This window comes from Rhinoderma darwinii, unplaced genomic scaffold (genome assembly GCF_050947455.1).
Source record: "Rhinoderma darwinii isolate aRhiDar2 unplaced genomic scaffold, aRhiDar2.hap1 Scaffold_4429, whole genome shotgun sequence".
NCBI lineage: Eukaryota > Metazoa > Chordata > Amphibia > Anura > Rhinodermatidae > Rhinoderma > Rhinoderma darwinii.
This window is the reverse complement of record NW_027463887.1, coordinates 20240-47690: the sequence shown is the minus strand read 5'-3', so window position 1 is coordinate 47690 and position 27451 is coordinate 20240. Positions and strand designations below refer to the sequence as shown.

At 41.8% G+C, this 27451-nt stretch overlaps 100 pseudogenes; all 100 read right to left on the bottom strand.

The window, feature by feature from the left end:
• Nucleotides 1-4: 4 nt before the first annotated feature.
• Nucleotides 5-123, bottom strand: LOC142714732 (5S ribosomal RNA; annotated as a pseudogene).
• A 253-nt stretch (nucleotides 124-376) lies between these two features.
• On the bottom strand, nucleotides 377-495 carry LOC142714727 (5S ribosomal RNA; annotated as a pseudogene).
• A 67-nt stretch (nucleotides 496-562) lies between these two features.
• LOC142714773 (5S ribosomal RNA) lies at nucleotides 563-681 on the bottom strand (annotated as a pseudogene).
• Nucleotides 682-748: 67 nt separating this feature from the next.
• On the bottom strand, nucleotides 749-867 carry LOC142714944 (5S ribosomal RNA; annotated as a pseudogene).
• A 67-nt stretch (nucleotides 868-934) lies between these two features.
• On the bottom strand, nucleotides 935-1053 carry LOC142714969 (5S ribosomal RNA; annotated as a pseudogene).
• Nucleotides 1054-1120: 67 nt separating this feature from the next.
• On the bottom strand, nucleotides 1121-1239 carry LOC142714909 (5S ribosomal RNA; annotated as a pseudogene).
• Nucleotides 1240-1306: 67 nt separating this feature from the next.
• On the bottom strand, nucleotides 1307-1425 carry LOC142715012 (5S ribosomal RNA; annotated as a pseudogene).
• Nucleotides 1426-2051: 626 nt separating this feature from the next.
• On the bottom strand, nucleotides 2052-2170 carry LOC142714807 (5S ribosomal RNA; annotated as a pseudogene).
• A 67-nt stretch (nucleotides 2171-2237) lies between these two features.
• LOC142714785 (5S ribosomal RNA) lies at nucleotides 2238-2356 on the bottom strand (annotated as a pseudogene).
• Nucleotides 2357-2423: 67 nt separating this feature from the next.
• Nucleotides 2424-2543, bottom strand: LOC142714995 (5S ribosomal RNA; annotated as a pseudogene).
• Nucleotides 2544-2610: 67 nt separating this feature from the next.
• LOC142714907 (5S ribosomal RNA) lies at nucleotides 2611-2729 on the bottom strand (annotated as a pseudogene).
• Nucleotides 2730-2796: 67 nt separating this feature from the next.
• On the bottom strand, nucleotides 2797-2915 carry LOC142715007 (5S ribosomal RNA; annotated as a pseudogene).
• Nucleotides 2916-2982: 67 nt separating this feature from the next.
• Nucleotides 2983-3101, bottom strand: LOC142715046 (5S ribosomal RNA; annotated as a pseudogene).
• A 67-nt stretch (nucleotides 3102-3168) lies between these two features.
• LOC142714994 (5S ribosomal RNA) lies at nucleotides 3169-3287 on the bottom strand (annotated as a pseudogene).
• Nucleotides 3288-3354: 67 nt separating this feature from the next.
• LOC142714793 (5S ribosomal RNA) lies at nucleotides 3355-3473 on the bottom strand (annotated as a pseudogene).
• Nucleotides 3474-3540: 67 nt separating this feature from the next.
• Nucleotides 3541-3659, bottom strand: LOC142715038 (5S ribosomal RNA; annotated as a pseudogene).
• Nucleotides 3660-3726: 67 nt separating this feature from the next.
• On the bottom strand, nucleotides 3727-3845 carry LOC142714703 (5S ribosomal RNA; annotated as a pseudogene).
• A 253-nt stretch (nucleotides 3846-4098) lies between these two features.
• LOC142714975 (5S ribosomal RNA) lies at nucleotides 4099-4217 on the bottom strand (annotated as a pseudogene).
• Nucleotides 4218-4284: 67 nt separating this feature from the next.
• LOC142714848 (5S ribosomal RNA) lies at nucleotides 4285-4403 on the bottom strand (annotated as a pseudogene).
• Nucleotides 4404-4470: 67 nt separating this feature from the next.
• Nucleotides 4471-4589, bottom strand: LOC142714740 (5S ribosomal RNA; annotated as a pseudogene).
• A 67-nt stretch (nucleotides 4590-4656) lies between these two features.
• Nucleotides 4657-4775, bottom strand: LOC142715026 (5S ribosomal RNA; annotated as a pseudogene).
• A 67-nt stretch (nucleotides 4776-4842) lies between these two features.
• LOC142714883 (5S ribosomal RNA) lies at nucleotides 4843-4961 on the bottom strand (annotated as a pseudogene).
• A 67-nt stretch (nucleotides 4962-5028) lies between these two features.
• LOC142714824 (5S ribosomal RNA) lies at nucleotides 5029-5147 on the bottom strand (annotated as a pseudogene).
• A 67-nt stretch (nucleotides 5148-5214) lies between these two features.
• On the bottom strand, nucleotides 5215-5333 carry LOC142714725 (5S ribosomal RNA; annotated as a pseudogene).
• A 67-nt stretch (nucleotides 5334-5400) lies between these two features.
• LOC142714754 (5S ribosomal RNA) lies at nucleotides 5401-5519 on the bottom strand (annotated as a pseudogene).
• A 67-nt stretch (nucleotides 5520-5586) lies between these two features.
• On the bottom strand, nucleotides 5587-5705 carry LOC142714986 (5S ribosomal RNA; annotated as a pseudogene).
• Nucleotides 5706-5772: 67 nt separating this feature from the next.
• Nucleotides 5773-5891, bottom strand: LOC142714839 (5S ribosomal RNA; annotated as a pseudogene).
• Nucleotides 5892-5958: 67 nt separating this feature from the next.
• Nucleotides 5959-6077, bottom strand: LOC142715014 (5S ribosomal RNA; annotated as a pseudogene).
• Nucleotides 6078-6144: 67 nt separating this feature from the next.
• Nucleotides 6145-6263, bottom strand: LOC142714967 (5S ribosomal RNA; annotated as a pseudogene).
• Nucleotides 6264-6330: 67 nt separating this feature from the next.
• Nucleotides 6331-6449, bottom strand: LOC142715028 (5S ribosomal RNA; annotated as a pseudogene).
• Nucleotides 6450-6516: 67 nt separating this feature from the next.
• On the bottom strand, nucleotides 6517-6635 carry LOC142715061 (5S ribosomal RNA; annotated as a pseudogene).
• A 67-nt stretch (nucleotides 6636-6702) lies between these two features.
• Nucleotides 6703-6821, bottom strand: LOC142714868 (5S ribosomal RNA; annotated as a pseudogene).
• Nucleotides 6822-6888: 67 nt separating this feature from the next.
• LOC142714951 (5S ribosomal RNA) lies at nucleotides 6889-7007 on the bottom strand (annotated as a pseudogene).
• Nucleotides 7008-7260: 253 nt separating this feature from the next.
• LOC142714851 (5S ribosomal RNA) lies at nucleotides 7261-7379 on the bottom strand (annotated as a pseudogene).
• Nucleotides 7380-7446: 67 nt separating this feature from the next.
• On the bottom strand, nucleotides 7447-7565 carry LOC142714915 (5S ribosomal RNA; annotated as a pseudogene).
• A 67-nt stretch (nucleotides 7566-7632) lies between these two features.
• LOC142714871 (5S ribosomal RNA) lies at nucleotides 7633-7751 on the bottom strand (annotated as a pseudogene).
• A 253-nt stretch (nucleotides 7752-8004) lies between these two features.
• LOC142714855 (5S ribosomal RNA) lies at nucleotides 8005-8123 on the bottom strand (annotated as a pseudogene).
• A 473-nt stretch (nucleotides 8124-8596) lies between these two features.
• Nucleotides 8597-8715, bottom strand: LOC142714749 (5S ribosomal RNA; annotated as a pseudogene).
• A 67-nt stretch (nucleotides 8716-8782) lies between these two features.
• Nucleotides 8783-8901, bottom strand: LOC142715018 (5S ribosomal RNA; annotated as a pseudogene).
• Nucleotides 8902-15395: 6494 nt separating this feature from the next.
• Nucleotides 15396-15514, bottom strand: LOC142715002 (5S ribosomal RNA; annotated as a pseudogene).
• Nucleotides 15515-15581: 67 nt separating this feature from the next.
• Nucleotides 15582-15700, bottom strand: LOC142715003 (5S ribosomal RNA; annotated as a pseudogene).
• Nucleotides 15701-15767: 67 nt separating this feature from the next.
• LOC142715030 (5S ribosomal RNA) lies at nucleotides 15768-15886 on the bottom strand (annotated as a pseudogene).
• Nucleotides 15887-15953: 67 nt separating this feature from the next.
• On the bottom strand, nucleotides 15954-16072 carry LOC142714896 (5S ribosomal RNA; annotated as a pseudogene).
• Nucleotides 16073-16325: 253 nt separating this feature from the next.
• LOC142714718 (5S ribosomal RNA) lies at nucleotides 16326-16444 on the bottom strand (annotated as a pseudogene).
• A 67-nt stretch (nucleotides 16445-16511) lies between these two features.
• LOC142714902 (5S ribosomal RNA) lies at nucleotides 16512-16630 on the bottom strand (annotated as a pseudogene).
• Nucleotides 16631-16697: 67 nt separating this feature from the next.
• On the bottom strand, nucleotides 16698-16816 carry LOC142714834 (5S ribosomal RNA; annotated as a pseudogene).
• A 67-nt stretch (nucleotides 16817-16883) lies between these two features.
• Nucleotides 16884-17002, bottom strand: LOC142714739 (5S ribosomal RNA; annotated as a pseudogene).
• A 67-nt stretch (nucleotides 17003-17069) lies between these two features.
• Nucleotides 17070-17188, bottom strand: LOC142714938 (5S ribosomal RNA; annotated as a pseudogene).
• Nucleotides 17189-17441: 253 nt separating this feature from the next.
• LOC142714901 (5S ribosomal RNA) lies at nucleotides 17442-17560 on the bottom strand (annotated as a pseudogene).
• Nucleotides 17561-17627: 67 nt separating this feature from the next.
• Nucleotides 17628-17746, bottom strand: LOC142714738 (5S ribosomal RNA; annotated as a pseudogene).
• A 67-nt stretch (nucleotides 17747-17813) lies between these two features.
• On the bottom strand, nucleotides 17814-17932 carry LOC142715033 (5S ribosomal RNA; annotated as a pseudogene).
• A 67-nt stretch (nucleotides 17933-17999) lies between these two features.
• On the bottom strand, nucleotides 18000-18118 carry LOC142714691 (5S ribosomal RNA; annotated as a pseudogene).
• Nucleotides 18119-18185: 67 nt separating this feature from the next.
• LOC142714866 (5S ribosomal RNA) lies at nucleotides 18186-18304 on the bottom strand (annotated as a pseudogene).
• Nucleotides 18305-18371: 67 nt separating this feature from the next.
• Nucleotides 18372-18490, bottom strand: LOC142714713 (5S ribosomal RNA; annotated as a pseudogene).
• Nucleotides 18491-18557: 67 nt separating this feature from the next.
• Nucleotides 18558-18676, bottom strand: LOC142714806 (5S ribosomal RNA; annotated as a pseudogene).
• A 67-nt stretch (nucleotides 18677-18743) lies between these two features.
• Nucleotides 18744-18862, bottom strand: LOC142715013 (5S ribosomal RNA; annotated as a pseudogene).
• A 67-nt stretch (nucleotides 18863-18929) lies between these two features.
• Nucleotides 18930-19048, bottom strand: LOC142714849 (5S ribosomal RNA; annotated as a pseudogene).
• A 68-nt stretch (nucleotides 19049-19116) lies between these two features.
• LOC142715023 (5S ribosomal RNA) lies at nucleotides 19117-19236 on the bottom strand (annotated as a pseudogene).
• Nucleotides 19237-19303: 67 nt separating this feature from the next.
• LOC142714886 (5S ribosomal RNA) lies at nucleotides 19304-19422 on the bottom strand (annotated as a pseudogene).
• A 67-nt stretch (nucleotides 19423-19489) lies between these two features.
• On the bottom strand, nucleotides 19490-19608 carry LOC142714795 (5S ribosomal RNA; annotated as a pseudogene).
• A 67-nt stretch (nucleotides 19609-19675) lies between these two features.
• On the bottom strand, nucleotides 19676-19794 carry LOC142714918 (5S ribosomal RNA; annotated as a pseudogene).
• A 67-nt stretch (nucleotides 19795-19861) lies between these two features.
• Nucleotides 19862-19980, bottom strand: LOC142714874 (5S ribosomal RNA; annotated as a pseudogene).
• A 67-nt stretch (nucleotides 19981-20047) lies between these two features.
• On the bottom strand, nucleotides 20048-20166 carry LOC142714880 (5S ribosomal RNA; annotated as a pseudogene).
• A 67-nt stretch (nucleotides 20167-20233) lies between these two features.
• On the bottom strand, nucleotides 20234-20352 carry LOC142714689 (5S ribosomal RNA; annotated as a pseudogene).
• Nucleotides 20353-20419: 67 nt separating this feature from the next.
• On the bottom strand, nucleotides 20420-20538 carry LOC142715040 (5S ribosomal RNA; annotated as a pseudogene).
• Nucleotides 20539-20605: 67 nt separating this feature from the next.
• On the bottom strand, nucleotides 20606-20724 carry LOC142714690 (5S ribosomal RNA; annotated as a pseudogene).
• Nucleotides 20725-20791: 67 nt separating this feature from the next.
• Nucleotides 20792-20910, bottom strand: LOC142714712 (5S ribosomal RNA; annotated as a pseudogene).
• A 67-nt stretch (nucleotides 20911-20977) lies between these two features.
• LOC142715047 (5S ribosomal RNA) lies at nucleotides 20978-21096 on the bottom strand (annotated as a pseudogene).
• A 67-nt stretch (nucleotides 21097-21163) lies between these two features.
• Nucleotides 21164-21282, bottom strand: LOC142714763 (5S ribosomal RNA; annotated as a pseudogene).
• A 67-nt stretch (nucleotides 21283-21349) lies between these two features.
• Nucleotides 21350-21468, bottom strand: LOC142715049 (5S ribosomal RNA; annotated as a pseudogene).
• A 67-nt stretch (nucleotides 21469-21535) lies between these two features.
• Nucleotides 21536-21654, bottom strand: LOC142714779 (5S ribosomal RNA; annotated as a pseudogene).
• A 67-nt stretch (nucleotides 21655-21721) lies between these two features.
• Nucleotides 21722-21840, bottom strand: LOC142714904 (5S ribosomal RNA; annotated as a pseudogene).
• Nucleotides 21841-21907: 67 nt separating this feature from the next.
• On the bottom strand, nucleotides 21908-22026 carry LOC142715027 (5S ribosomal RNA; annotated as a pseudogene).
• Nucleotides 22027-22093: 67 nt separating this feature from the next.
• Nucleotides 22094-22212, bottom strand: LOC142714724 (5S ribosomal RNA; annotated as a pseudogene).
• A 67-nt stretch (nucleotides 22213-22279) lies between these two features.
• On the bottom strand, nucleotides 22280-22398 carry LOC142715063 (5S ribosomal RNA; annotated as a pseudogene).
• Nucleotides 22399-22651: 253 nt separating this feature from the next.
• On the bottom strand, nucleotides 22652-22770 carry LOC142714801 (5S ribosomal RNA; annotated as a pseudogene).
• A 67-nt stretch (nucleotides 22771-22837) lies between these two features.
• LOC142714991 (5S ribosomal RNA) lies at nucleotides 22838-22956 on the bottom strand (annotated as a pseudogene).
• Nucleotides 22957-23023: 67 nt separating this feature from the next.
• Nucleotides 23024-23142, bottom strand: LOC142714924 (5S ribosomal RNA; annotated as a pseudogene).
• Nucleotides 23143-23209: 67 nt separating this feature from the next.
• Nucleotides 23210-23328, bottom strand: LOC142715005 (5S ribosomal RNA; annotated as a pseudogene).
• A 67-nt stretch (nucleotides 23329-23395) lies between these two features.
• Nucleotides 23396-23514, bottom strand: LOC142714945 (5S ribosomal RNA; annotated as a pseudogene).
• Nucleotides 23515-23581: 67 nt separating this feature from the next.
• LOC142714794 (5S ribosomal RNA) lies at nucleotides 23582-23700 on the bottom strand (annotated as a pseudogene).
• Nucleotides 23701-23767: 67 nt separating this feature from the next.
• LOC142715068 (5S ribosomal RNA) lies at nucleotides 23768-23886 on the bottom strand (annotated as a pseudogene).
• A 67-nt stretch (nucleotides 23887-23953) lies between these two features.
• LOC142714985 (5S ribosomal RNA) lies at nucleotides 23954-24072 on the bottom strand (annotated as a pseudogene).
• Nucleotides 24073-24139: 67 nt separating this feature from the next.
• Nucleotides 24140-24258, bottom strand: LOC142714990 (5S ribosomal RNA; annotated as a pseudogene).
• A 67-nt stretch (nucleotides 24259-24325) lies between these two features.
• LOC142714711 (5S ribosomal RNA) lies at nucleotides 24326-24444 on the bottom strand (annotated as a pseudogene).
• Nucleotides 24445-24511: 67 nt separating this feature from the next.
• Nucleotides 24512-24630, bottom strand: LOC142714792 (5S ribosomal RNA; annotated as a pseudogene).
• A 67-nt stretch (nucleotides 24631-24697) lies between these two features.
• On the bottom strand, nucleotides 24698-24816 carry LOC142715067 (5S ribosomal RNA; annotated as a pseudogene).
• Nucleotides 24817-24883: 67 nt separating this feature from the next.
• Nucleotides 24884-25002, bottom strand: LOC142715015 (5S ribosomal RNA; annotated as a pseudogene).
• A 67-nt stretch (nucleotides 25003-25069) lies between these two features.
• On the bottom strand, nucleotides 25070-25188 carry LOC142714978 (5S ribosomal RNA; annotated as a pseudogene).
• A 67-nt stretch (nucleotides 25189-25255) lies between these two features.
• LOC142714940 (5S ribosomal RNA) lies at nucleotides 25256-25374 on the bottom strand (annotated as a pseudogene).
• Nucleotides 25375-25441: 67 nt separating this feature from the next.
• On the bottom strand, nucleotides 25442-25560 carry LOC142714923 (5S ribosomal RNA; annotated as a pseudogene).
• Nucleotides 25561-25627: 67 nt separating this feature from the next.
• Nucleotides 25628-25746, bottom strand: LOC142714895 (5S ribosomal RNA; annotated as a pseudogene).
• Nucleotides 25747-25813: 67 nt separating this feature from the next.
• LOC142715025 (5S ribosomal RNA) lies at nucleotides 25814-25932 on the bottom strand (annotated as a pseudogene).
• Nucleotides 25933-25999: 67 nt separating this feature from the next.
• LOC142714737 (5S ribosomal RNA) lies at nucleotides 26000-26118 on the bottom strand (annotated as a pseudogene).
• Nucleotides 26119-26185: 67 nt separating this feature from the next.
• Nucleotides 26186-26304, bottom strand: LOC142714966 (5S ribosomal RNA; annotated as a pseudogene).
• A 67-nt stretch (nucleotides 26305-26371) lies between these two features.
• On the bottom strand, nucleotides 26372-26490 carry LOC142715011 (5S ribosomal RNA; annotated as a pseudogene).
• A 67-nt stretch (nucleotides 26491-26557) lies between these two features.
• LOC142714819 (5S ribosomal RNA) lies at nucleotides 26558-26676 on the bottom strand (annotated as a pseudogene).
• Nucleotides 26677-26743: 67 nt separating this feature from the next.
• LOC142714694 (5S ribosomal RNA) lies at nucleotides 26744-26862 on the bottom strand (annotated as a pseudogene).
• Nucleotides 26863-27115: 253 nt separating this feature from the next.
• On the bottom strand, nucleotides 27116-27234 carry LOC142715062 (5S ribosomal RNA; annotated as a pseudogene).
• Nucleotides 27235-27301: 67 nt separating this feature from the next.
• LOC142714783 (5S ribosomal RNA) lies at nucleotides 27302-27420 on the bottom strand (annotated as a pseudogene).
• Nucleotides 27421-27451: the final 31 nt, after the last annotated feature.

The following is a 27451-nucleotide window of genomic DNA, read 5'->3' as shown; positions in this document are numbered from 1 at the left end:
AAAAAGTCAACCGCACCACGGATTCCCAGACAGTCTCCCACACTGGTACTAGCGAGGCCTTAAGCTGTGTAACTTCTGCGTTCTGACGAGAGCAGGCACATTCAGCTTAGAATGGCCATTGACGTTAAATGCTTTAATCCATAGTCCTATTTAATCTATTGTGAAACAAAATCTAAACGACATAATAAAAAGTGAACCGCACCACGGATTCCCAGACAGTCTCCCACACTGGTACTAGTGAGGCCTTAAGCTATGTAACTTCTGCGATCTGACGAGAGCAGTCACATTCAGCTTAGAATGGCCATTGACATTAAATGCTTTAATCCATAGTCCTTTTTAATCGATTGTGAAACAAAATCTAAACGACATAATAAAAAGTCAACCACACCACGGATTCCCAGACAGTCTCCCACACTGGTACTAGCGAGGCCTTAAGCTGTGTAACTTCTGCGATCTGACGAGAGCAGGCACATTCAGCTTAGAATGGCCATTGACATTTAATGCTTTAATCCATAGTCCTTTTTAATCGATTGTGAAACAAAATCTAAACGACATAATAAAAAGGCAACCGCACCACGGATTCCCATACAGTCTCCCACACTGGTACTAGCGAGGCCTTAAGCTGTCTAACTTCTGCGATCTGACGAGAGCAGGGACATTCAGCTTAGAATGGCAATTGACATTAAATGCTTTAATCCATAGTCCTTTTTATTCGATTGTGAAACAAAATCTAAACGACATAATAAAAAGTCAACCGCACCACGGATTCCCAGACAGTCTCCCACACTGGTACTAGCGAGGCGTTAAGCTGTGTAACTTCTGCGATCTAACGAGAGCAGGCACATTCAGCTTAGAATGGCCATTGACATTAAATGCTTTAATCCATAGTCCTTTTTAATCGATTGTGAAACAAAATCTAAACGACATAATAAAAAGTCAACCGCACCACGGATTCCCAGACAGTCTCCCACACTGGTACTAGCGAGGCCTTAAGCTGTGTAACTTCTGTGATCTGACGAGAGCAGTCACATTCAGCTTAGAATGGCCATTGACATTAAAAGCCTTAATCCATAGTCCTATTTAATCTATTGTGAAACAAAATCTAAACAACATAATAAAAAGGCAACCGCACCACGGATTCCCAGACAGTCTCCCACACTGGTACTAGCGAGGCCTTAAGCTGTGTAACTTCTGCGATCTGACGAGAGCAGGGACATTCAGCTTAGAACGGCCATTGACATTTAATGCTTTAATCCATAGTCCTTTTTAATCGATTGTGAAACAAAATCTAAACGACATAATAAAAATTTAACCGCACCAAGGATTCCCAGACAGTCTCCCACACTGGTACTAGCGAGGCCTTAAGCTGTGTAACTTCTGCGTTCTGACGAGAGCAGGCACATTCAGCTTAGAATGGCCATTGACGTTAAATGCATTAATCCATAGTCCTTTTTAATCGATTGTGAAACAAAATCTAAACGACATAATAAAAAGTCAACCGCACCACGGATTCCCAGACAGTCTCTCACACTGGTACTAGCGAGGCCTTAAGCTGTGTAACTTCTGCGATCTGACGACAGCAGGCACATTCAGCTTAGAATGGCCATTGACGTTAAATGCTTTAATCCATAGTCCTATTTAATCTATTGTGAAACAAAATCTAAAAGACATAATAAAAAGTCAACCGCACCACGGATTCCCAGACAGTCTCCCACACTGGTACTAGCGAGGCGTTAAGCTGTGTAACTTCTGGGATCTAACGAGAGCAGGCACATTCAGCTTAGAATGGCCATTGACATTAAATGCTTTAATCCATAGTCGTTTTTTAATCGATTGTGAAACAAAATCTAAACGACATAATAAAAAGTCAACCGCACCACGGATTCCCAGACAGTCTCCCACACTGGTACTAGAGAGGCCTTAAGCTGTGTAACTTCTGCGATTTGACAAGAGCAGTTATATTCAGCTTAGAATGGCCATTGACATTAAAAGCCTTAATCCATAGTCCTATTTAATCTATTGTGAAACAAAATCTAAACAACATAATAAAAAGGCAACCGCACCACGGATTCCCAGACAGTCTCCCACACTGGTACTAGCGAGGCCTTAAGCTGTGTAACTTCTGCGATCTGACGAGAGCAGGGACATTCAGCTTAGAATGGCCATTGACATTAAATGCTTTAATCCATAGTCATTTTTAATCGATTGTGAAACAAAATCTAAACAACATAATAAAAAGTCAACCGCACCACGGATTCCCAGACAGTCTCCCACACTGGTACTAGCGAGGCCTTAAGCTGTGTAACTTCTGCGATCTGACGAGAGCAGGCACATTCAGCTTAGAATGGTCATTGACATTAAATGCTTTAATCCATAGTCCTTTTTTATCGATTGTGAAACAAAATCTAAACGACATAATAAAAAGTCAACCGCACCACGGATTCACAGACAGTCTCCCACACTGGTACTAGCGAGGCCTTAAGCTGTATAACTTCTGCGATCTGACGAGAAGCAGGCACATTCAGCTTAGAATGGCCATTGACGTTAAATGCTTTAATCCATAGTCCTATTTAATCTATTGTGAAACAAAATCTAAACGACATAATAAAAAGTCAACCGCACCACGGATTCCCAGACAGTCTCCCACACTGGTACTAGCGAGGCATTAAGCTGTGTAACTTCTGCGATCTAACGAGAGCAGGCACATTCAGCTTAGAATGGCCATTGACATTAAATGCTTTAATCCATAGTCCTTTTTAATCGATAGTGAAACAAAATCTAAACGACATAATAAAAAGATAACCGCACCACGGATTCCCAGACAGTCTCCCACACTGGTACTAGCGAGGCCTTAAGCTGTGTAACTTCTGCGATCTGACAAGAGCAGGCACATTCAGCTTAGAATGGCCATTGACATTAAAAGCCTTAATCCATAGTCCTATTTAATCTATTGTAAAACAAAATCTAAACAACATAATAAAAAGTTAACCGCACCACGGATTCCCAGACAGTCTCCCACACTGGTAATAGCAAGGCCTTAAGCTGTGTAACTTCTGCGATCTGACGAGAGCAGGGACATTCAGCTTAGAATGGCCATTGACATTAAATGCTTTAATCCATAGTCCTTTTTAATCGATTGTGAAACAAAATCTAAACGACATAATAAAAATTCAACCGTACCACGGATTCCCAGACAGTCTCCCACACTGGTACTAGCGAGGCCTTAAGCTGTGTAACTTCTGCGTTCTGACGAGAGCATGCACATTCAGCTTAGAATGGCCATTGACGTTAAATGCTTTAATCCATAGTCCTATTTAATCTATTGTGAAACAAAATCTAAACGACATAATAAAAAGTCAACCGCACCACGGATTCCCAGACAGTCTCCCACTCTGGTACTAGCGAGGCCTTAAGCTGTGTAACTTCTGCGATCTGACGAGAGCAGGCACATTCAGCTTAGAATGGCCATTGACATTAAATGCTTTAATCCATAGTCCTTTTTAATCGATTGTGAAACAAAATCTAAACGACATAATAAAAAGTCAACCGCACCACGGATTCCCAGACAGTCTCCCACACTGGTACTAGCGAGGCCTTAAGCTGTGTAACTTCTGCGATCTGACGAGAGCAGGCACATTCAGCTTAGAATGGCCATTGACGTTAAGTGCTTTAATCCATAGTCCTTTTTAATCGATTGTGAAACAAAATCTAAACGACATAATAAAAAGTCAACCGCACCACGGATTCCCAGACAGTCTCCCACACTGGTACTAGCGAGGCCTTAAGCTGTATAACTTCTGCGATCTGACGAGAGCAGGGACATTCAGCTTAGAATGGCCATTGACATTAAATGCCTTAATCCATAGTCCTATTTAATCTATTGTGAAACAAAATCTAAACAACATAATAAAAAGTCAACCGCACCACGGATTCCCAGACAGTCTCCCACAATTGTACTAGCGAGGCGTTAAGCTGCATAATTTCTGCGATCTGACGAGAGCAGGGACATTCAGCTTAGAATTGCCATTGACATTAAATGCTTTAATCCATAGTCCTATTTAATCTATTGTGAAACAAAATCTAAACGACATAATAAAAAGTCAACCACACCACGGATTCCCAGACAGTCTCCCACACTGGTACTAGCGAGGCCTTAAGCTGTGTAACTTCTGCGATCTGACGAGAGTAGGGACATTCAGCTTAGAATGGCCATTGACATTAAAAGCCTTAATCCAAAGTCCTATTTAATCTATTGTGAAACAAAATCTAAACAAAATAATAAAACGGCAACCGCACCACGGATTCCCAGACAGTCTCCCACACTGGTACTAGCGAGGCCTTAAGCTGTGTAACTTCTGCGATCTGACGAGAGCAGGGACATTCAGCTTAGAATGGCCATTGACATTAAATTCTTTAATCCATAGTCCTTTTTAATCGATTGTGAAACAAAATCTAAACGACATAATAAAAATTCAACCGCACCACGGATTCCCAGACAGTCTCCCACACTGGTACTAGCGAGGCCTTAAGCTGTGTAACTTCTGCGTTCTGACGAGAGCAGGCACATTCAGCTTAGAATGGCCATTGACGTTAAATGCTTTAATCCATAGTCCTATTTAATCTATTGTGAAACATAATCTAAACGACATAATAAAAAGTCAACCGCACCACGGATTCCCAGACAGTCTCCCACACTGGTACTAGCGAGGCCTTAAGCTGTGTAACTTCTGCGATCTGACGAGAGCAGGCACATTCAGCTTAGAATGGCCATTGACGTTAAATGCTTTAATCCATAGTCCTATTTAATCTATTGTGAAGCAAAATCTAAACGACATAATAAAAAGTCAACAGCACCATGGATTCCCAGACAGTCTCCCACACTGGTACTAGCGAGGCCTTAAGCTGTGTAACTTCTGCGATCTGACGAGCGCAGGCACATGCAGCTTAGAATGGCCATTGACATTAAATGCTTTAATCCATAGTCCTTTTTAATCGATTGTGAAACAAAATCTAAACGACATAATAAAAAGTCAACCACACCACGGATTCCCAGACAGTCTCCCACACTGGTACTAGCGAGGCCTTAAGCTGTGTAACTTCTGCGATCTAACGAGAGCAGGCACATTCAGCTTAGAATGGCCATCGACATTAAATGCTTTAATCCATAGTCCTTTTTTATCGATTGTGAAACAAAATCTAAACGACATAATAAAAAGACAACCGCACCACGGATTCCCAGACAGTCTCCCACACTGGTACTAGCGAGGCCTTAAGCTGTGTAACTTCTGCGATCTGACGAGAGCAGGCACATTCAGCTTAGAATGGCCATTGACGTTAAATGCTTTAATCCATAGTCCTATTTAATCTATTGTGAAACAAAATCTAAACAACATAATAAAAAGTCAACCGCACCACGTATTCCCAGACAGTCTCCCACACTGGTACTAGCGAGGCCTTAAGCTGTGTAACTTCTGCGATCTGACGAGAGCAAGGACATTCAGCTTAGAATGGCCATTGACAATAAATGCCTTAATCCATAGTCCTATTTAATCTATTGTGAAACAAAATCTAAACGACATAATAAAAAGTCAACCGCACCACGGATTCTCAGACAGTCTCCCACAATTGTACTAGCGAGGCGTTAAGCTGCATAATTTCTGCGATCTAACGAGAGCAGGCACATTCAGCTTAGAATGGCCATTGACATTAAAAGCCTTAATCCATAGTCCTATTTAATCTATTGTGAAACAAAATCTAAACAACATAATAAAAAGTCTACCACACCACGGATTCCCACACAGTCTCCCACACTGGTACTAACGAGGCCTTAAGCTGTGTAACTTCTGCGATCTGACGAGAGCAGGGACATTCAGCTTAGAATGGCCATTGACATTAAGTGCTTTAATCCATAGTCCTTTTTAATCGATTGTGAAACAAAATCTAAACGACATAATAAAAAGTCAACCGCACCACGGATTCCCAGACAGTCTCCCACACTGGTACTAGCGAGGCCTTAAGCTGTGTAACTTCTGCGATCTGACGAGAGCAGGCACATTCAGCTTAGAATGGCCATTGACATTAAATGCTTTAATCCATAGTCCTTTTTAATCGATTGTGAAACAAAATCTAAATGACATAATAAAAAGGCAACCGCACCATGGATTCCCAGACAGTCTCCCACACTGGTACTAGCGAGGCCTTAAGCTGTGTAACTTCTGCGATCTGACGAGAGCAGGGACATTCAGCTTAGAATGGCCATTGACAGTAAATGCTTTAATCCATAGTCCTTTTTAATCGATTGTGAAACAAAATCTAAACGACATAATAAAAATTCAACCGCACCACGGATTCCCAGACAGTCTCCCACACTGGTACTAGCGAGGCCTTAAGCTGTGTAACTTCTGCAATCTGACGAGAGCAGGGACACTCAGCTTAGAATGGCCATTGACATTAAATGCTTTAATCCATAGTCCTTTTTAATCGATTGTGAAACAAAATCTAAACGACATAATAAAAAGTCAACCGCACCACGGATTCCCAGACAGTCTCCCACGCTGGTACTAGCGAGGCCTTAAGCTGTGTAACTTCTGCGATCTGACGAGAGCAGGCACATTCAGCTTAGAATGGCCATTGACATTAAATGCTTTAATCCATAGTCCTTTTTAATCGATTGTGAAACAAAATCTAAACGACATAATAAAAACTCAACCGCACCACGGATTCCCAGACAGTCTCCCACACTGGTACTAGCGAGGCCTTAAGCTGTGTAACTTCTGCGTTCTGACGAGAGCAGGCACATTCAGCTTAGAATGGCCATCAACGTTAAATGCTTTAATCCATAGTCCTATTTAATCTATTGTGAAACAAAATCTAAACGACATAATAAAAAGTCAACCGCACCACGGATTCCCAGACAGTCTCCGACACTGGTACTAGCGAGGCCTTAAGCTGTGTAACTTCTGAGATCTGACGAGAGCAGGCACATTCAGCTTAGAATGGCCATTGACATTAAATGCTTTAATCCATAGTCCTTTTTAATCGATTGTGAAACAAAATCTAAACAACATAATAAAAAGTCAACCGCACCACGGATTCCCAGAGATTCTCCCACACTGGTACTAGCGAGGCCTTAAGCTGTGTAACTTCTGCAAACTGACGAGAGCAGGCACATTCAGCTTAGAATGGCCATTGACATTAAATGCTTTAATCCATATTCCTTTTTAATCGATTGTGAAACAAAATCTAAACGACATAATAAAAAGTCAACCGCACCAGGGATTCCCAGACAGTCTCCCACACTGGTACTAGCGAGGCCTTAAGCTGTGTAACTTCTGCGATCTGACGAGAGCAGGGACATTCAGCTTAGAATGGCCATTGACATTAAATGCTTTAATCCATAGTCCTTTTTAATCGATTGTGAAACAAAATCTAAACGACATAATAAAAATTCAACCGCACCACGGATTCCCAGAGAGTCTCCCACACTGGTACTAGCGAGGCCTTAAGCTGTGTAACTTCTGCGATCTGACGAGAGCAGGCACATTCAGCTTAGAATGGCCATTGCCGTTAAATGCTTTAATCCATAGTCCTATTTAATCTATTGTGAAACAAAATCTAAACGACATAACAAAAAGTCAACCGCACCACGGATTCCCAGACAGTCTCCCACACTGGTACTAGCGAGGCCTTAAGCTGTGTAACTTCTGCGATCTGAAGAGAGCAGGCACATTCAGCTTTGAATGGCCATTGACGTTAAATGCTTTAATCCATAGTCCTATTTAATCTATTGTGAAACAAAATCTAAACGACATATTAAAAAGTCAGCCGCACCACGGATTCCCAGACAGTCTCCCACACTGGTACTAGCGAGGCGTTAAGCTGTGTAACTTCTGCGATCTAACGAGAGCAGGCACATTCAGCTTAGAATAGCCATTGACATTAAATGCTTTAATCCATAGTCCTTTTTAATCGATTGTGATACAAAATCTAAACGACATAATAAAAAGTCAACCGCACCACGGATTCCCAGACAGTCTCCCACACTGGTACTAGCGAGGCCTTAAGCTGTGTAATTTCTGCGATCTGACGAGAGCAGGCACATTCAGCTTAGAATGGCCATTGACGTTAAATGCTTTAATCCATAGTCCTATTTAATCTATTGTGAAACAAAATCTAAACGACATAATAAAAAGTCAACCGCACCACGGATTCCCAGACAGTCTCCCACACTGGTATTAGCGAGGCATTAACCCCTTCGCGCTCAGCGACGTAATAATCCGTCGCGCTAACTGTATCGTTAGCGCTCAGCGACGGATTATTACGTCGCGGGGATAAAGGCCATTTCGGCCGTCCTCCCGACACATACAGGAGCTGTGACGCTGCGGTCTCGTACAGCAGCTGTCACAGCTCCTACAGCGGGGACCGATCGCTGTGTCCCCGCTGGTTAACCCCTTAAAAGCCGTGTTCAATAGTGATCACGGCTTTTTAGGGGTTAAGCTACAATCGCCAGCCTGCTACGCGATAGCGGCTGGCGATGGTGGCTATGGCAACCGGACACCAAACAATGGCGTCCGGCTCTGCCATCGACGGAATAAAAAGTCAACCGCACCATGGATTCCCAGACAGTCTCCCACACTGGTACTAGCGAGGCCTTAAGCTGTGTAACTTCTGCGATCTGACGAGAGCAGGTACATTCAGCTTAGAATGGCCATTGACAATCACTGCTTTAATCCATAGTCCTATTTAATCTATTGTGAAACAAAATCTAAACGACATAATAAAAAGTCAACCGCACCACGGATTCCCAGAGAGTCTCCCACACTGGTACTAGCGAGGCCTTAAGCTGTGTAACTTCTGCGATCTGACGAGAGGAGGCACATTCAGCTTAGAACGGCCATTGACATTAAATTCGTTAATCCATAGTCCTTTTTAATCGATTGTGAAACAAAATCTAAACGACCTAATAAAAAGTCAACCGCACCACGGATTCCCAGACAGTCTCTCACACTCGTACTAGCGAGGCCTTAAAGTGTTATATATCTGCGATTTGACGAGAAAAGGCACATTTAAGCTTAGAATGGCTATTAACTTTTAAAGCTTTAGTCTATTTTTATTTTTAATCGATTGTAAACAAATTCTAAACGACATAATAAAAAGTCAACAGCACCACGGATTCCCAGACAGTCTCCCACACTGGTACTAGCGAGGTGTTAAAGTGTTATTCATCTGCGATTTGACGAGAAAAGGCACATTTCAGCTAAGAATGGCCATTAACTTTTAAAGCTTTAGTCTATTATTATTTTTAATCGATTGTGAAGCAAATTCAAAACGACATAATAAAATGTCAACCGCACCATGGATACCCAGACAGTCTCCCACACTTGTACTAGCGATGCCTTAAGCTGTGAAACTTCTGCGATCGGACGAGAGCAGGCAATTTCATCTTAGAATGGCCATTGACATTAAATGCTTTAACCCCTTCCCGCTCCTTGACGTACTATTACGTCATGGCAGCTGTATCGTTCGCGCTCCATGCCGTAATAGTACGTCTCGGGAGTAACGGCCGTTTCGGCCGTCCTCCCGACACATACAGGAGCTGTGACGCTGCTGTCTTGTTCAGCAGCTGTCACAGCTCCTACAGCGGGGACCGATCGCTGTGTCCCCGCTGATTAACCCCTTAAAAGCCGCGTTCTATAGAGATCGCGGCTTTTTAGGGGTTAAGCTGCCATCGCCGGCCTGCTACGCGATAGCGGCCGGCGATGGTGACTATGGCAACCGGACACCAAACAATGGCGTCCGGCTCTGCCATCAACGGAAGCCTAGTGGGTCCTGACAACGTCAGGACCCACTATGCTTGCTGTCAGTGAGTAGCTGACAGTTCTAATACACTGCACTACGCATGTAGTGCAGTGTATTAGAATAGCGATCAGGGCCTCCTGCCCTCAAGTCCCCTAATGGGACAAAGTAATAAAGTTAAAAAAAAGTTAAAAAAAGTTGTGTAAAAATAAGAAAATAAAAGTTTTAAAAGTAATAAAAGTAAAAAGTCCCCCTTTTCCCTTATCAGTCCTTTATTATTAATAAAAATATATAAACAAACAAATAAACTATACATAATTGGTATCGCCGCGTCCGTAACGGCCTGAACTACAAAACTATTTCGTTATTTATCCTGCGCGGTGAACGCCGTAAAAGAAAATTATAATAAACCGTACCACAATAACAATTGTTTGGTCACTTCACCTCCCAAAAAATGGAATAAAAAGAGATCAAAAAGTCGCATGTCCCTAAAAATGGTACTGATGGAAACTGCAGTTCGTTACGCAAAAAATAAGTCCTCGCACGGCTTTATTGATGGTAAAATAAAAACGTTCTGGCTCTTAGAATAAGGTAACACAAAAAGTGAATGATTGTTTACAAAACGTATTTTATTGTGCAAACGCCATAAGACATAAAAAAAACTATAAACATCTGGTATCGCCATAATTGTATCGCCCCGCAGAATAAAGTGAATATGTCATTTATAGCGCACGGTGAACGCTGTAAAAAAAATAGAATAAAAAAACAATAGTAGAATTGCTGTTTTTTAGTCACCACGCCACCTAAAAATAGAATAAAAACTGATCAAAAAGCCGCATGCACCGCAAGAAAACTACAATGGATTCCTCAAGGGGTCTAGTTTTCAAAATGGGGTCACTTTTGGGGGGTTTCCACTGTTTTGGCACCACAAGACCTCTTCAAACCGGACATGGTGCCTAATAAAAAGGAGGGCTCAAAATCCACTAGGTGCTCCTTTGCTTCGGAGGCCGGTGCTTCAGTCCATTACCGCACTAGGGCCACATGTGGGATATTTCTCAAAACTGCAGAATCTGGGCAATAAGTATTAAGTTGCGTTTCTCTGGTAAAACCTTTTGTGTTATAAAAAAAATGGTATAAAGAGGATTTTCTGACAAATTTTTTTTTTTAATTTCACCTCTACTTTGCTCTAAATTCCTGTGAAACACCTAAAGTGTTCATAAACTTTCTAAATGCTGTTGTGAATACTTTGAGGGGTCTAGTTTCTAAAATGGGGTGTTTGATAGGGGTTTCTAATATATAGGTCCGTCAAAGCAACTTCAGAACTGAACTGGAACCTAAAAAAAAATAAAAAATCAGGCAATACTTGGCTTCTTACATTATACTGATAATGAGCCGTGCCCACCCCGAGATGACCCCAGTTTTGACCGTTTGTATAAACGGAGACCCCTATTAGACCGTTCCAGTGCCTGGTTTTCCCAAGCATACACCCCCAAGAAGTGTATTTCTATTGATGAGTCCTTGGTGGATTTTAAAGGGAGGGTTCAATTCCGCGAGTACCTGCCGGGTAAGAGGGCAAGGTATGGCGTGAAGATGTATGAGCTGTGCGAGAGTGCATCAGGGTATACATACAGGTTTAGGATATATGAAGGGAAGGACACCAGTGCTCAGCCCCCAGAATTCCCCCCCTTACTGGGAGTTAATGCAAAAATTGTGTGGGATTTGGTGCACCCACTGCTGGACCAGGGTTACCACCTCTACCTGGATAATTTTTATACCGGCGTCCCACTCTTCAACTGCCTCGCTTCCAGTCCTGTGGCATGCGGCACTTCTAGAAGTAATCTGAGAGGCCTCCCTAAGACTCTGCAGGGCAAACAAGAAGGGGTGAGCGCAGGGCACATTCTAGCAGCAACATATTGTGTGTCAAGTACAAGAACAAGAGAGATGTCACACCAGTACCCATGTACCTGCACGAGGTACCAGTACAGAGACCCCTAAACCAGACTGCATCCTGTACTACAATAGGTACATGGGAGGGGTGGACTTGTCAGATCAAGTCCCGAAGCCCTACAGCGCCATGCGGTGTGGTATAAGAAGCTGGCCGGGCACATCATACAGATGGCATTGTACAATGTGTACGTGCTACGTCGATGTACAGGCCAGAGGGGAACTTTCCTGGAATTTCAAGAGGTGATTATCAAGAACCTAATCTTTAGGGACCAGGAACGGGGGGGCACCCAGTACTTCTGGAAGCGAGGCCACACGCATCGTACCAGGGCAACACTTTCCAGGAGAAGTTCCCCAAACTGACAAGAAGGGAAAAAGTCAAAAGAGGTGCAAAGTCTGCTATAAGAGGGGTATAAGGGAGGACACAATATATCAATGTAACGCGTGTCCCGAAAAACCAGAGCTCTGTATGAAAGAGTGTTTTAAAATTTATCATACATCCCTTGTTTTATAATTTACCCCAATTCTACTTACCCTGATGTACTCCGCACAGCTTATCCCCCATTATCTTTCCCTTCTGAGCCCTGCTGTGTGCCCAAGCAGCTGATAACAGCCACATTGAGGGTATTGTCATACCCAGGAGAACCCACATTACAGTTTATGGGGTGTATCTCTCTGGTCAAAATGCTCACTACACCTCTAGATGAATGCCTTAAGGGTGTAGTTTTTAAAACGGGGTCACTTCTTACGGGTTTCAACTGTACTGGGGCTTCTGCACACATGACTTTGCACGAGAAAATCCCCAGTAGGCCAAATGGTGGTCCTTTCGTTCTGAGCCCTCCCATGGGCCCAAACGGCAGTTTATCATCACAAATGGGGTATTGCTGCACTCAGGACAAATTGCGCAACAGAATGGGGTATTTTATTTCTTGTGAAAATAAGAAATTTTCAGCCAAAACTACATATTATTGGAAAAAATTAATTTTGTTTTAATTCCAAGCCCAATTCAAATAAGTTCTGTGAAAAAACTATGGGGTCAAAATGGTCACAACACCCATAAATGAATTCCTTGAGGGGTGTAGTTTCCAAAATGGGGTCACTTCTGGTGGGTTTCCATTGCTTTGATACCTATGGGGCTCTGCAAATGCGACATGGCACCCGAAAACCAAACCAGCAAAATCTGTACTCCAACAAACACATAGCGCTCCTTTCCTTCTGAGCCCTCCCATGGGCCCAAACAGCAGTTTATCGTCACAAATGGGGTATTGCCGCACTCAGGACAAATTGGGCAACAAAATGTAGTATTTTATTTCTTGTGAAAATAAGAATTTTTGAGCTAAAACGACATATTATTGGAAAAAATATTATTTTTTTTAATTCCCAGCCCAATTCAAATAAGTTCTGTGAAGAAACTATAGGGTCTAAATGGTCACAACACCCATAAATGAATTCCTTGAGGGGTGTAGTTTCCAAAATGGGGTCAGTTCTAGTGGGTTTCCATTGCTTTGATACCTCTGGGGCTCTGCAAATGCGAGATGGCACCCGAAAACCAAACCAGCAAAATCTGCACTCCAAAGAACACACAGCGCTACTTCACTTCTGAGGCCTCCCATGGGCCCAAACTGCAGTTTATCGCCACAAATGGGGTATTGCTGCACTCAGGAGAAATTGGGCAACAAAATGGGGTATTTTGTTCCCTGTGAAAATAAGAAATTTTGATAAAAAATGTCATCTTATTGGAAAAAATGTAATTTTTTTCATTTCACAGCCCAATTCAAATAGGTGCTGTGAAAAAACTGTGCGGTCAAAATTGTAACAACAACCATATTTGAATTCCTTGAGGGGTGTAGTTTCCAAAATGGGGTCACTTCTGTGGGTTTCCATTGCTTTGATACCTCTGGGGCTCTGCAAATGCAACATGGCACCCGAAAACCAATCCAGCAAAATCTGGACTCCAACAAACACATAGCGCTCCTTTCATTCTGAGCCCTCCCATGGGCCCAAACGGCAGTTTATCACCATAAATGGGGTATTGCTGCACTAAGGACAAATTGGGCAACAAAATGGGGTATTTTGTTTCCTGTGAAAATAATAAATTTTGATCACAAATGACATCTTATTGGAAATAATGACATTTTTTTTAATTTCACAGCCCAATTCAAATAGGTGCTGTGAAAAAACTGTGCGGTCAAAATTGTAACAACAACCATAAATGAATTCCTTGAGGGGTGTAGTTTCCAAAATGGGGTCACTATTCAGGGATTCCTACTGTTTTGGCACCTCAACACCTCTTCAAACCTGGCATGCTGCCTAAAATATATTCTAATAAAAAAGAGGACTCAAAATGCACTAAGTGCTTCTTTGCTTCTAGGGCTTGTGTTTTAGTTCATGAGCGCAATAGAGACACATGTGGGACATTTCTAAAAACTGCAGAATCTGGACAATACATATTTAGTAGTGTTTCTCTGGTAAAACCTTCTGTGTTACAGAAAAAAAATGTATAAAATTGAAGTTCAGCAAGAAAAATGAAATTTGCAAATTTCACCTCCACTTTGCTTTAATTCTTGTGAAATGCCTGAAGGGTTAAAAAACTTTCTAAATGCTGTTTTGAATACTTTGAGGGGTCTAGTTTTTAAAATGGGGTGTTTTATCAGGGTTTCTAATACATAGGCCCCTCAAAGCCTCTTCAGAACTCAAGAGGTACCTTAAAAAAAAGGATTTTGAAATTTTCTTAAAAATATGAGAAATTGCTGTTTAGGTTCTAAGCCTTGTAACGTCCAAGAAAAATAAAAGAATGTTCAAAAAACGATGCCAATCTAAAGTAGACATATGGGAAGTGTGAACTAGTAACTATTTTGGGTGGTATAACAGTCTGTTTTACAAGCAGATGCATTAAAATTCTGAAAAATGCTATTTTTTCCAAATTTTCACTAAATTTTGCAATTTTTCACCAATAAACACTGAATATATCGACCAAATTTTACCACGAACATGAAGCCCAATGTGTCACGAGAAAACAATCTCAGAATCGCTTGGATAGGTTTAAGCATTCCGACGTTATTACCACATAAAGTGAAATATGTCAGATTTGAAAAATGGGCTCTGAGCCTTAAGGCCCAAACTAGGCTGCGTCCTTAAGGGGTTAAGCTGTTTCACTGGATGAATACCAATGGGAATTTTTTGGTTAGAACCTAACCTTTAATGTGAGATTTATTTCTTTTTTAAGCAATTTCAGATAGTGATACAATTGTATCCATAAGGTTCGTTCACTAGCGCTTGCGCACTTTACATTGACATATGTAATAAGTTCAGACAGGACAAGGATGAGATTTAAATGGTTAATACCATCACACTCTAGTATTTATAATTTATTTTAGCATTTTCCTGGTTTTTATTTATTTTTATATTTTTTTATAGTTATTCAAAAAATATTATGTTTAAATATTTTTGTTCCAAGTTGGGACCGGTACCCTCCTTGTCACAAGGTGTGTGCCAGGAACTGAAGCAACATGAGCAGCTGCTCTAGGAGTTCCTCTATATGAATCTCTTGTATTTCAGCTACTGCTGCTATAGAGATGTCTGTGCAGCTCCCTTGTTAGCAGATCAGCTGCTTTATCAAGCCCAGTGTGTGCCAGTAGCTAAACGACATAATAAAAAGTCAACCGCACCACGGATTCCCAGACAGTCTCCCACACTGGTACTAGCGAGGCCTTAAGCTGTGTAACTTCTGCGATCTGACGAGAGCAGGCACATTCAGCTTAGAATGGCCATTGACATTAAAAGCCTTAATCCATAGTCCTATTTAATCTATTGTGAAACAAAATCTAAACAACATAATAAAAAGGCAACCGCACCACGGATTCCCAGACAGTCTCCCACACTGGTACTAGCGAGGCCTTAAGCTGTGTAACTTCTGCAATCTGACGAGAGCAGGGACATTCAGCTTAGAATTGCCATTGACATTAAATGCTTTAATCCATAGTCCTTTTTAATCGATTGTGAAACAAAATCTAAACGACATAATAAAAATTCAACCGCACCACGGATTCCCAGACAGTCTCCCACACTGGTACTAGCGAGGGCTTAAGCTGTGTAACTTCTGCGTTCTGACGAGAGCAGGCACATTTAGCTTAGAATGGCCATTGACGTTAAATGCTTTAATCCATAGTCCTATTTAATCTGATGTGAAACAAAATCTAAACGACATAATAAAAAGTCAACCGCACCACGGATTCCCAGACAGTCTCCCACACTGGTACTAGCGAGGCCTTAAGCTGTGTAACTTCTGCGATCTGACGAGAGTAGGGACATTCAGCTTAGAATGGCCATTGACATTAAAAGCCTTAATCCAAAGTCCTATTTAATCTATTGTGAAACAAAATCTAAACAAAATAATAAAACGGCAACCGCACCACGGATTCCCAGACAGTCTCCCACACTGGTACTAGCGAGGCCTTAAGCTGTGTAACTTCTGCGATCTGATGAGCGCAGGCACATGCTGCTTAGAATGGCCATCAACATTAAATGCTTTAATCCATAGTCCTTTTTTATCGATTGTGAAACAAAATCTAAACGACATAATAAAAAGACAACCGCACCACGGATTCCCAGACAGTCTCCCACACTGGTACTAGCGTGGCCTTAAGCTGTGTAACTTCTGCGATCTGACGAGAGCAGGCACATTCAGCTTAGAATGGCCATTGACGTTAAATGCTTTAATCCATAGTCCTATTTAATCTATTGTGAAACAAAATCTAAACAACATAATAAAAAGTCAACCGCACCACGGATTTCCAAACAGTCTCCCACACAGGTACTAGCGAGGCCTTAAGCTGTCTAACTTCTGCGATCTGACGAGAGCAGGGACATTCAGCTTAGAATGGCCATTGACATTTAATGCTTTAATCCATAGTCCTTTTTAATCGATTGTGAAACAAAATCTAAACGACATAATAAAAATTCAACCGCACCACGGATTCCCAGACAGTCTCCCACACTGGTACTAGCGAGGCCTTAAGCTGTGTAACTTCTGCGATCTGACGAGAGCAGGGACATTCAGCTTAGAATGGCCATTGACATTAAATGCTTTAATCCATAGTCCTTTTTAATCGATTGTGAAACAAAATCTAAACGACATAATAAAAATTCAACCGCACCACGGATTCCCAGACAGTCTCCCACACTGGTACTAGCGAGGCCTTAAGCTGTGTAACTTCTGCGTTCTGACGAGAGCAGGCACATTCAGCTTAGAATGGCCATTGACATTAAATGCTTTAATCCATAGTCCTATTTAATCTATTGTGAAACAAAATCTAAACGACATAATAAAAAGTCAACCGCGCCACGGATTCCCAGACAGTCTCCCACACTGGTACTAGCGAGGCGTTAAGCTGTATAACTTCTGCGTTCTGACGAGAGCAGGCACATTCAGCTTAGAATGGCCATTGACATTAAATGCTTTAATCCATAGTCCTATTTAATCTATTGTGAAACAAAATCTAAACGACATAATAAAAAGTCAACCGCACCACGGATTCCCAGACAGTCTCCCACACTGGTACTAGCGAGGCGTTAAGCTGTATAACTTCTACGATCTAACGAGAGCAGGGACATTCAGCTTAGAATGGCCATTGACATTAAATGCTTTAATCCATAGTCCTTTTTAATCGATTGTGAAACAAAATCTAAACGACATAATAAAAAGTCAACCGCACCACGGATTTCCAAACAGTCTCCCACACAGGTACTAGCGAGGCCTTAAGCTGTCTAACTTCTGCGATCTGACGAGAGCAGGGACATTCAGCTTAGAATGGCCATTGACATTTAATGCTTTAATCCATAGTCCTTTTTAATCGATTGTGAAACAAAATCTAAACGACATAATAAAAATTCAACCGCACCACGGATTCCCAGACAGTCTCCCACACTGGTACTAGCGAGGCCTTAAGCTGTGTAACTTCTGCGTTCTGACGAGAGCAGGCACATTCAGCTTAGAATGGCCATTGACATTAAATGCTTTAATCCATAGTCCTATTTAATCTATTGTGAAACAAAATCTAAACGACATAATAAAAAGTCAACCGCACCACGGATTCCCAGACAGTCTCCCACACTGGTACTAGCGAGGCGTTAAGCTGTATAACTTCTACGATCTAACGAGAGCAGGCACATTCAGCTTAGAATGGCCATTGACATTAAATGCTTTAATCCATAGTCCTTTTTAATCGATTGCGAAACAAAATCTAAACGACATAATAAAAAGTCAACCGCACCACGGATTCCCAGACAGTCTCCCACACAGGTACTAGCGAGGCCTTAAGCTGTGTAACTTCTGCGATCTGACGAGAGCAGGCACATTCAGCTTAGAATGGCCATTGACATTTAATGCTTTAATCCATAGTCCTATTTAATCGATTGTGAAACAAAATCTAAACAACATAATAAAAAGTCAACCGCACCACGGATTCACAGACAGTCTCCCACACTGGTACTAGCGAGGCCTTAAGCTGTGTAACTTCTGCGATCTGACGAGAGCAGGAACACTCAGCTTAGAATGGCCATTGACATTAAATTCTTTAGTCCATAGTCCTTTTTAATCGATTGTGAAACATAATCTAAACGACATAATAAAAAGTCAACCGCACCACGGATTCCCAGACAGTCTCCCACACTGGTACTAGCGAGGCCTTAAGCTGTGTAACTTCTGCGATCTGACGAGAGCAGGGACATTCAGCTTAGAATGGCCATTGACATTAAATGCTTTAATCCATAGTCCTTTTTAATCGATTGTGAAACAAAATCTAAACTAAATAATAAAAAGTCAACCGCACCACGGATTCCCAGACAGTCTCCCACACTGGTACTAGAGAGGCCTTAAGCTGTGTAACTTCTGCGATCTGACGAGAGCAGGGACATTCAGCTTAGAATGGCCATTGACATTAAATGTTTTAATCCATAGTCCTTTTTAATCGATTGTGAAACAAAATCTAAACGACATAATAAAAATTCAACCGCACCACGGATTCCCAGACAGTCTCCCACACTGGTACTAGCGAGGCCTTAAGCTGTGTAACTTCTGCGACCTGACGAGAGCAGGGAAATTCAGCTTAGAATGGCCATTGACATTAAATGCTTTAATCCATAGTCCTTTTTAATCGATTGTGAAACAAAATCTAAACGACATAATAAAAATTCAACCGCACCACGGATTCCCAGACAGTCTACCACACTGGTACTAGCGAGGCCTTAAGCTGTGTAACTTCTGCGTTCTGACGAGAGCAGGCACATTCAGCTTAGAATGGCCATTGACGTTAAATGCTTTAATCAATAAGTCCTATTTAATCTATTGTGAAACAAAATCTAAACGACATAATAAAAAGTCAACCGCACCACGGATTCCCAGACAGTCTCCCAACACCGGTACTAGCGAGGCCTTAAGCTGTGTAACTTCTGCGATCTGCCGAGAGCAGGCACATTCAGCTTAGAATGGCCATTGACATTGAATGCTTTAATCCATAGTCCTTTTTAATCGATTGTGAAACATAATCTAAACGACATAATAAAAAGTCAACCGCACCACGGATTCCCTGACAGTCTCCCACACTGGTACTAGCGAGGCCTTAAGCTGTGTAACTTCTGCGATCTGACAAGAGCAGGCACATTCAGCTTAGAATGGCCATTGACATTAAATGCTTTAATCCATAGTCCTTTTTAATCGATTGTGAAACAAAATCTAAACGACATAATAAAAATTCAACCGCACCACGGATTCCCAGACAGTCTCCCACACTGGTACTAGCGAGGCCTTAAGCTGTGTAACTTCTGCGATCTGACGAGAGCAGGCACATTCAGCTTAGAATGGCCATTGACGTTAAATGCTTTAATCCATAGTCCTATTTAATCTATTGTGAAACAAAATCTAAACGACATAATAAAAAGTCAACCGCACCTCGGATTCCCAGACAGTCTCCCACACTGGTACTATCGAGGCGTTAAGCTGTGTAACTTCTGCGATCTAACGAGAGCAGGCACATTCAGCTTAGAATGGCCATTGACATTAAATGCTTTAATCCATAGTCCTTTTTAATCGATTGCGAAACAAAATCTAAACGACATAATAAAAAGTCAACCGCACCACGGATTCCCAGACAGTCTCCCACATTGGTACTAGCGAGGCCTTAAGCTGTGTAACTTCTGCGATCTGACCAGAGCAGGCACATTCAGCTTAGAATGGCCATTGACATTAAAAGCCTTAATCCATAGTCCTATTTAATCGATTGTGAAACAAAATCTAAACAACATAATAAAAAGTCAACCGCACCACGGATTCACAGACAGTCTCCCACACTGGTACTAGCGAGGCCTTAAGCTGTGTAACTTCTGCGATCTGACGAGAGCAGGAACATTCAGCTTAGAATGGCCATTGAAATTAAATTCTTTAGTCCATAGTCCTTTTTAATCGATTGTGAAACATAATCTAAACGACATAATAAAAAGTCAACGGCACCACGGATTCCCAGACAGTCTCCCACACTGGTACTAGCGAGGCCTTAAGCTGTGTAACTTCTGCGTTCTGACGAGAGCAGGCACATTCAGCTCAGAATGGCCATTGACGTTAAATGCTTTAATCCATAGTCCTATTTAATCTATTGTGAAACAAAATCTAAACGACATAATAAAAAGTCAACCGCACCACGGATTCCCAGACAGTCTCCCACACTGGGACTAGCGAGGCATTAAGCTGTGTAACTTCTGCGATCTAACGAGAGCAGGCACATTCAGCTTAGAATGGCCATTGACATTAAATGCTTTAATCCATAGTCCTTTTTAATCGATTGTGAAACAAAATCTAAATGACATAATAAAAAGTCAACCGCACCACGGATTCCCAGACAGTCTCCCACACAGGTACTAGCGAGGCCTTAAGCTGTGTAACTTCTGCGATCTGACGAGAGCAGGCACATTCAGCTTAGAATGGCCATTGACATTAAAAGCCTTAATCTATAGTCCTATTTAATCTATTGTGAAACAAAATCTAAACAACATAATAAAAAGTCAACCGCACCACGGATTCCCAGACAGTCTCCCACACTGGTACTAGCGAGGCCTTAAGCTGTGTAACTTCTGCGATCTGACGAGAGCAGGGACATTCAGCTTAGAATGGCCATTGACATTTAATGCTTTAATCCATAGTCCTTTTTAATCGATTGTGAAACAAAATCTAAACGACATAATAAAAATTCAACCGAACCACGGATTCCCAGACAGTCTCCCACACTGGTACTAGCGAGGCCTTAAGCTGTGTAACTTCTGCGATCTGACGAGAGCAGGGACATTCAGCTGAGAATGGCCATTGACATTAAATGCTTTAATCCATAGTCCTTTTTAATCGATTGTGAAACAAAATCTAAACGACATAATAAAAAGTCAACCGCACCACGGATTTCCAAACAGTCTCCCACATAGATACTAGCGAGGCCTTAAGCTGTCTAACTTCTGCGTTCTGACGAGAGCAGGCACATTCAGCTTAGAATGGCCATTGACATTAAATGCTTTAATCCATAGTCCTTTTTAATCTATTGTGAAACAAAATCTAAACGACATAATAAAAAGTCAACCGCACCACGGATTCCCATACAGTCTCCCACACTGGTACTAGCGAGGCGTTAAGCTGTATAACTTCTACGATCTAACGAGAGCAGGCACATTCAGCTTAGAATGGCCATTGACATTAAATGCTTTAATCCATAGTCCTTTTTAATCGATTGCGAAACAAAATCTAAACGACATAATAAAAAGTCAACCGCACCACGGATTCACAGACAGTCTCCCACACTGGTACTAGCGAGGCCTTAAGCTGTGTAACTTCTGCGATCTGACGAGAGCAGGAACATTCAGCTTAGAATGGCCATTGACATTAAATTCTTTAGTCCATAGTCCTTTTTAATCGATTGTGAAACATAATCTAAACGACATAATAAAAAGTCAACCGCACCACGGATTCCCAGACAGTCTCCCACACTGGTACTAGCGAGGCCTTAAGCTGTGTAACTTCTGCGATCTGACGAGAGCAGGCACATTCAGCTTAGAATGGCCATTGACATTAATTGCTTTAATCCATAGTCCTTTTTAATCGATTGTGAAACAAAATCTAAACGACATAATAAAAAGTCAACCACACCACGGATTCCCAGACAGTCTCCCACACTGGTACTAGCGAGGCGTTAAGCTGTGTAATTTCTGCGATCTAACGAGAGCAGGCACATTCAGCTTAGAATGGCCATCGACATTAAATGCTTTAATCCATAGTCCTTTTTTATCGATTGTGAAACAAAATCTAAACGACATAATAAAAAGACAACCGCACCACGGATTCCCAGACAGTCTCCCACACTGGTACTAGCGAGGCCTTAAGCTGTGTAACTTCTGCGATCTGACGAGAGCAGGCACATTCAGCTTAGAATGGCCATTGACGTTAAATGCTTTAATCCATAGTCCTATTTAATCTATTGTGAAACAAAATCTAAACAACATAATAAAAAGTCAACCGCACCACGTTTTCCCAGACAGTCTCCCACACTAGTACTAGCGAGGCCTTAAGCTGTGTAACTTCTGCGATCTGACGAGAGCAGGGACATTCAGCTTAGAATGGCCATTGACATTAAATGCCTTAATCCATAGTCCTATTTAATCTATTGTGAAACAAAATCTAAACGACATAATAAAAAGTCAACCGCACCACGGATTCTCAGACAGTCTCTCACAGTTGTACTAGCGAGGCGTTAAGCTGCATAATTTCTGCGATCTAACGAGAGCAGGCACATTCAGCTTAGAATGGCCATTGACATTAAATGCTTTAATCCATAGTCCTTTTTAATCGATTGTGAAACAAAATCTAAACGACATAATAAAAAGTCAACCGCACCACGGATTCCCAGACAGTCTCCCACACTGGTACTAGCGAGGCCTTAAGTTGTGTAACTTCTGCGATCTGACGAGAGCAGGCACATTCAGCTTAGAATGGCCATTGACATTAAAAGCCTTTATCCATAGTCCTATTTAATCTATTGTGAAACAAAATCTAAACAACATAATAAAAAGTCAACCGCACCACGGATTCCCAGACAGTCTCCCACACTGGTACTAGCGAGGTCTTAAGCTGTGTAACTTCTGCAATCTGACGAGAGCAGGGACATTCAGCTTAGAATTGCCATTGACATTAAATGCTTTAATCCATAGTCCTTTTTAATCGATTGTGAAACAAAATCTAAACGACATAATAAAAATTCAACCGCACCACGGATTCCCAGACAGTCTCCCACACTGGTACTAGCGAGGGCTTAAGCTGTGTAACTTCTGCGTTCTGACGAGAGCAGGCACATTCAGCTTAGAATGGCCATTGACGTTAAATGCTTTAATCCATAGTCCTATTTAATCTATTGTGAAACAAAATCTAAACGACATAATAAAAAGTCAAACGCACCACGGATTCCCAGACAGTCTCCCACACTGGTACTAGCGAGGCCTTAAGCTGTGTAACTTCTGCGATCTGACGAGAGTAGGGACATTCAGCTTAGAATGGCCATTGACATTAAAAGCCTTAATCCAAAGTCCTATTTAATCTATTGTGAAACAAAATCTAAACAAAATAATGAAACGGCAACCACACCACGGATTCCCAGACAGTCTCCCACACTGGTACTAGCGAGGCCTTAAGCTGTGTAACTTCTGCGATCTGACGAGAGCAGGGACATTCAGCTTAGAATGGCCATTGACATTAAATGCTTTAATCCATAGTCCTTTTTAATCGATTGTGAAACAAAATCTAAACGACATAATAAAAATTCAACCGCACCACGGATTCCCAGACAGTCTCCCACACTGGTACTAGCGAGGCCTTAAGCTGTGTAACTTCTGCGATCTGACGAGAGCAGGCACATTCAGCTTAGAATGGCCATTGACGTTAAATGCTTTAATCCATAGTCCTATTTAATCTATTGTGAAACAAAATCTAAACAACATAATAAAAAGTCAACCGCACCACGTATTCCCAGACAGTCTCCCACACTGGTACTAGCGAGGCCTTAAGCTGTGTAACTTCTGCGATCTGACGAGAGCAGGGACATTCAGCTTAGAATGGCCATTGACATTAAATGCCTTAATCCATAGTCCTATTTAATCTATTGTGAAACAAAATCTAAACGACATAATAAAAAGTCAACCGCACCACGGATTCTCAGACAGTCTCCCACAATTGTACTAGCGAGGCGTTAAGCTGCATAATTTCTGCGATCTAACGAGAGCAGGCACATTCAGCTTAGAATGGCCATTGACATAAAATGCTTTAATCCATAGTCCTTTTTAATCGATTGTGAAACAAAATCTAAACGACATAATAAAAAGTCAACCGCACCACGGATTCCCAGACAGTCTCCCACACTGGTACTAGCGAGGCCTTAAGCTGTGTAACTTCTGCGATCTGACGAGAGCAGGCACATTCAGCTTAGAATGGCCATTGACATTAAAAGCCTTAATCCATAGTCCTATTTAATCTATTGTGAAACAAAATCTAAACAACATAATAAAAAGTCAACCGCACCACGGATTCCCAGACAGTCTCCCACACTGGTACTAGCGAGGCCTTAAGCTGTGTAACTTCTGCGATCTGACGAGAGCAGGGACATTCAGCTTAGAATGGCCATTGACATTAAATGCCTTAATCCATAGTCCTTTTTAATCGATTGTGAAACAAAATCTAAACGACATAATAAAAATTCAACCGCACCACGGATTCCCAGACAGTCTCCCACACTGGTACTAGCGAGGCCTTAAGCTGTGTAACTTCTGCGATCTGACGAGAGCAGGCACATTCAGCTTAGAATGGCCATTGACGTTAAATGCTTTAATCCATAGTCCTATTTAATCTATTGTGAAACAAAATCTAAACAACATAATAAAAAGTCAACCGCACCACGTATTCCCAGACAGTCTCCCACACTGGTACTAGCGAGGCCTTAAGCTGTGTAACTTCTGCGATCTGACGAGAGCAGGGACATTCAGCTTAGAATGGCCATTGACATTAAATGCCTTAATCCATAGTCCTATTTAATCTATTGTGAAACAAAATCTAAACGACATAATAAAAAGTCAACCGCACCACGGATTCTCAGACAGTCTCCCAAAATTGTACTAGCGAGGCGTTAAGCTGCATAATTTCTGCGATCTAACGAGAGCAGGCACATTCAGCTTAGAATGGCCATTGACATTAAATGCTTTAATCCATAGTCCTTTTTAATCGATTGTGAAACAAAATCTAAACGACATAATAAAAAGTCAACCGCACCACGGATTCCCAGACAGTCTCCCACACTGGTACTAGCGAGGCCTTAAGCTGTGTAACTTCTGCGATCTGACGAGAGCAGGCACATTCAGCTTAGAATGGCCATTGACATTAAAAGCCTTAATCCATAGTCCTATTTAATCTATTGTGAAACAAAATCTAAACAACATAATAAAAAGTCAACTGCACCACGGATTCCCAGACAGTCTCCCACACTGGTACTAGCGAGGCCTTAAGCTGTGTAACTTCTGCAATCTGACGAGAGCAGGGACATTCAGCTTAGAATTGCCATTGACATTAAATGCTTTAATCCATAGTCCTTTTTAATCGATTGTGAAACAAAATCTAAACGACATAATAAAAATTCAACCGCACCACGGATTCCCAGACAGTCTCCCACACTGGTACTAGCGAGGGCTTAAGCTGTGTAACTTCTGCGTTCTGACGAGAGCAGGCACATTCAGCTTAGAATGGCCATTGACGTTAAATGCTTTAATCCATAGTCCTATTTAATCTATTGTGAAACAAAATCTAAACGACATAATAAAAAGTCAACCGCACCACGGATTCCCAGACAGTCTCCCACACTGGTACTAGCGAGGCCTTAAGCTGTGTAACTTCTGCGATCTGACGAGAGTAGGGACATTCAGCTTAGAATGGCCATTGACATTAAAAGCCTTAATCCAAAGTCCTATTTAATCTATTGTGAAACAAAATCTAAACAAAATAATAAAACGGCAACCGCACCACGGATTCCCAGACAGTCTCCCACACTGGTACTAGCGACGCCTTAAGCTGTGTAACTTCTGCGATCTGACGAGAGCAGGGACATTCAGCTTAGAATGGCCATTGACATTAAATGCTTTAATCCATAGTCCTTTTTAATCGATTGTGAAACAAAATCTAAACGACATAATAAAAATTCAACCGCACCACGGATTCCCAGACAGTCTCCCACACTGGTACTAGCGAGGCCTTAAGCTGTGTAACTTCTGCGTTCTGACGAGAGCAGGCACATTCAGCTTAGAATGGCCATTGACGTTAAATGCTTTAATCCATAGTCCTATTTAATCTATTGTGAAACATAATCTAAACGACATAATAAAAAGTCAACCGCACCACGGATTCCCAGACAGTCTCCCACACTGGTACTAGCGAGGCCTTAAGCTGTGTAACTTCTGCGATCTGACGAGAGCAGGCACATTCAGCTTAGAATGGCCATTGACGTTAAATGCTTTAATCCATAGTCCTATTTAATCTATTGTGAAGCAAAATCTAAACGACATAATAAAAAGTCAACCGCACCACGGATTCCCAGACAGTCTCCCACACTGGTACTAGCGAGGCCTTAAGCTGTGTAACTTCTGCGATCTGACGAGCGCAGGCACATGCTGCTTAGAATGGCCATTGACATTAAATGCTTTAATCCATAGTCCTTTTTAATCGATTGTGAAACAAAATCTAAACGACATAATAAAAAGTCAACCACACCACGGATTCCCATACAGTCTCCCACACTGGTACTAGCGAGGCCTTAAGCTGTGTAACTTTTGCGATCTGACGAGAGCAGGCACATTCAGCTTAGAATGGCCGTTGACATTAAATGCTTTAATCCATAGTCCTTTTTAATCGATTGTGAAACAAAATCTAAACGACATAATAAAAAGTCAACCACACCACGGATTCCCAGACAGTCTCCCACACTGGTACTAGCGAGGCCTTAAGCTGTGTAACTTCTGCGTTCTGACGAGAGCAGGCACATTCAGCTTAGAATGGCCATTGACATTAAATGCTTTAATCCATAGTCCTATTTAATCTATTGTGAAACAAAATCTAAACGACATAATAAAAAGTCAACCACACCACGGATTCCCAGACAGTCTCCCACACTGGTACTAGCGAGGCGTTAAGCTGTATAACTTCTACGATCTAACGAGAGCAGGCACATTCAGCTTAGAATGGCCATTGACATTAAATGCTTTAATCCATAGTCCTTTTTAATCGATTGCGAAACAAAATCTAAACGACATAATAAAAAGTCAACCGCACCACGGATTCCCAGACAGTCTCCCACTTTGGTACTAGCGAGGCCTTAAGCTGTGTAACTTCTGCGATCTGACGAGAGCAGGCACATTCAGCTTAGAATGGCCATTGACATTAAAAGCCTTAATCCATAGTCCTATTTAATCGATTGTGAAACAAAATCTAAACAACATAATAAAAAGTCAACCGCACCACGGATTCACAGACAGTCTCCCACACTGGTACTAGCGAGGCCTTAAGCTGTGTAACTTCTGCGATCTGACGAGAGCAGGAACATTCAGCTTAGAATGGCCATTGACATTAAATTCTTTAGTCCATAGTCCTTTTTAA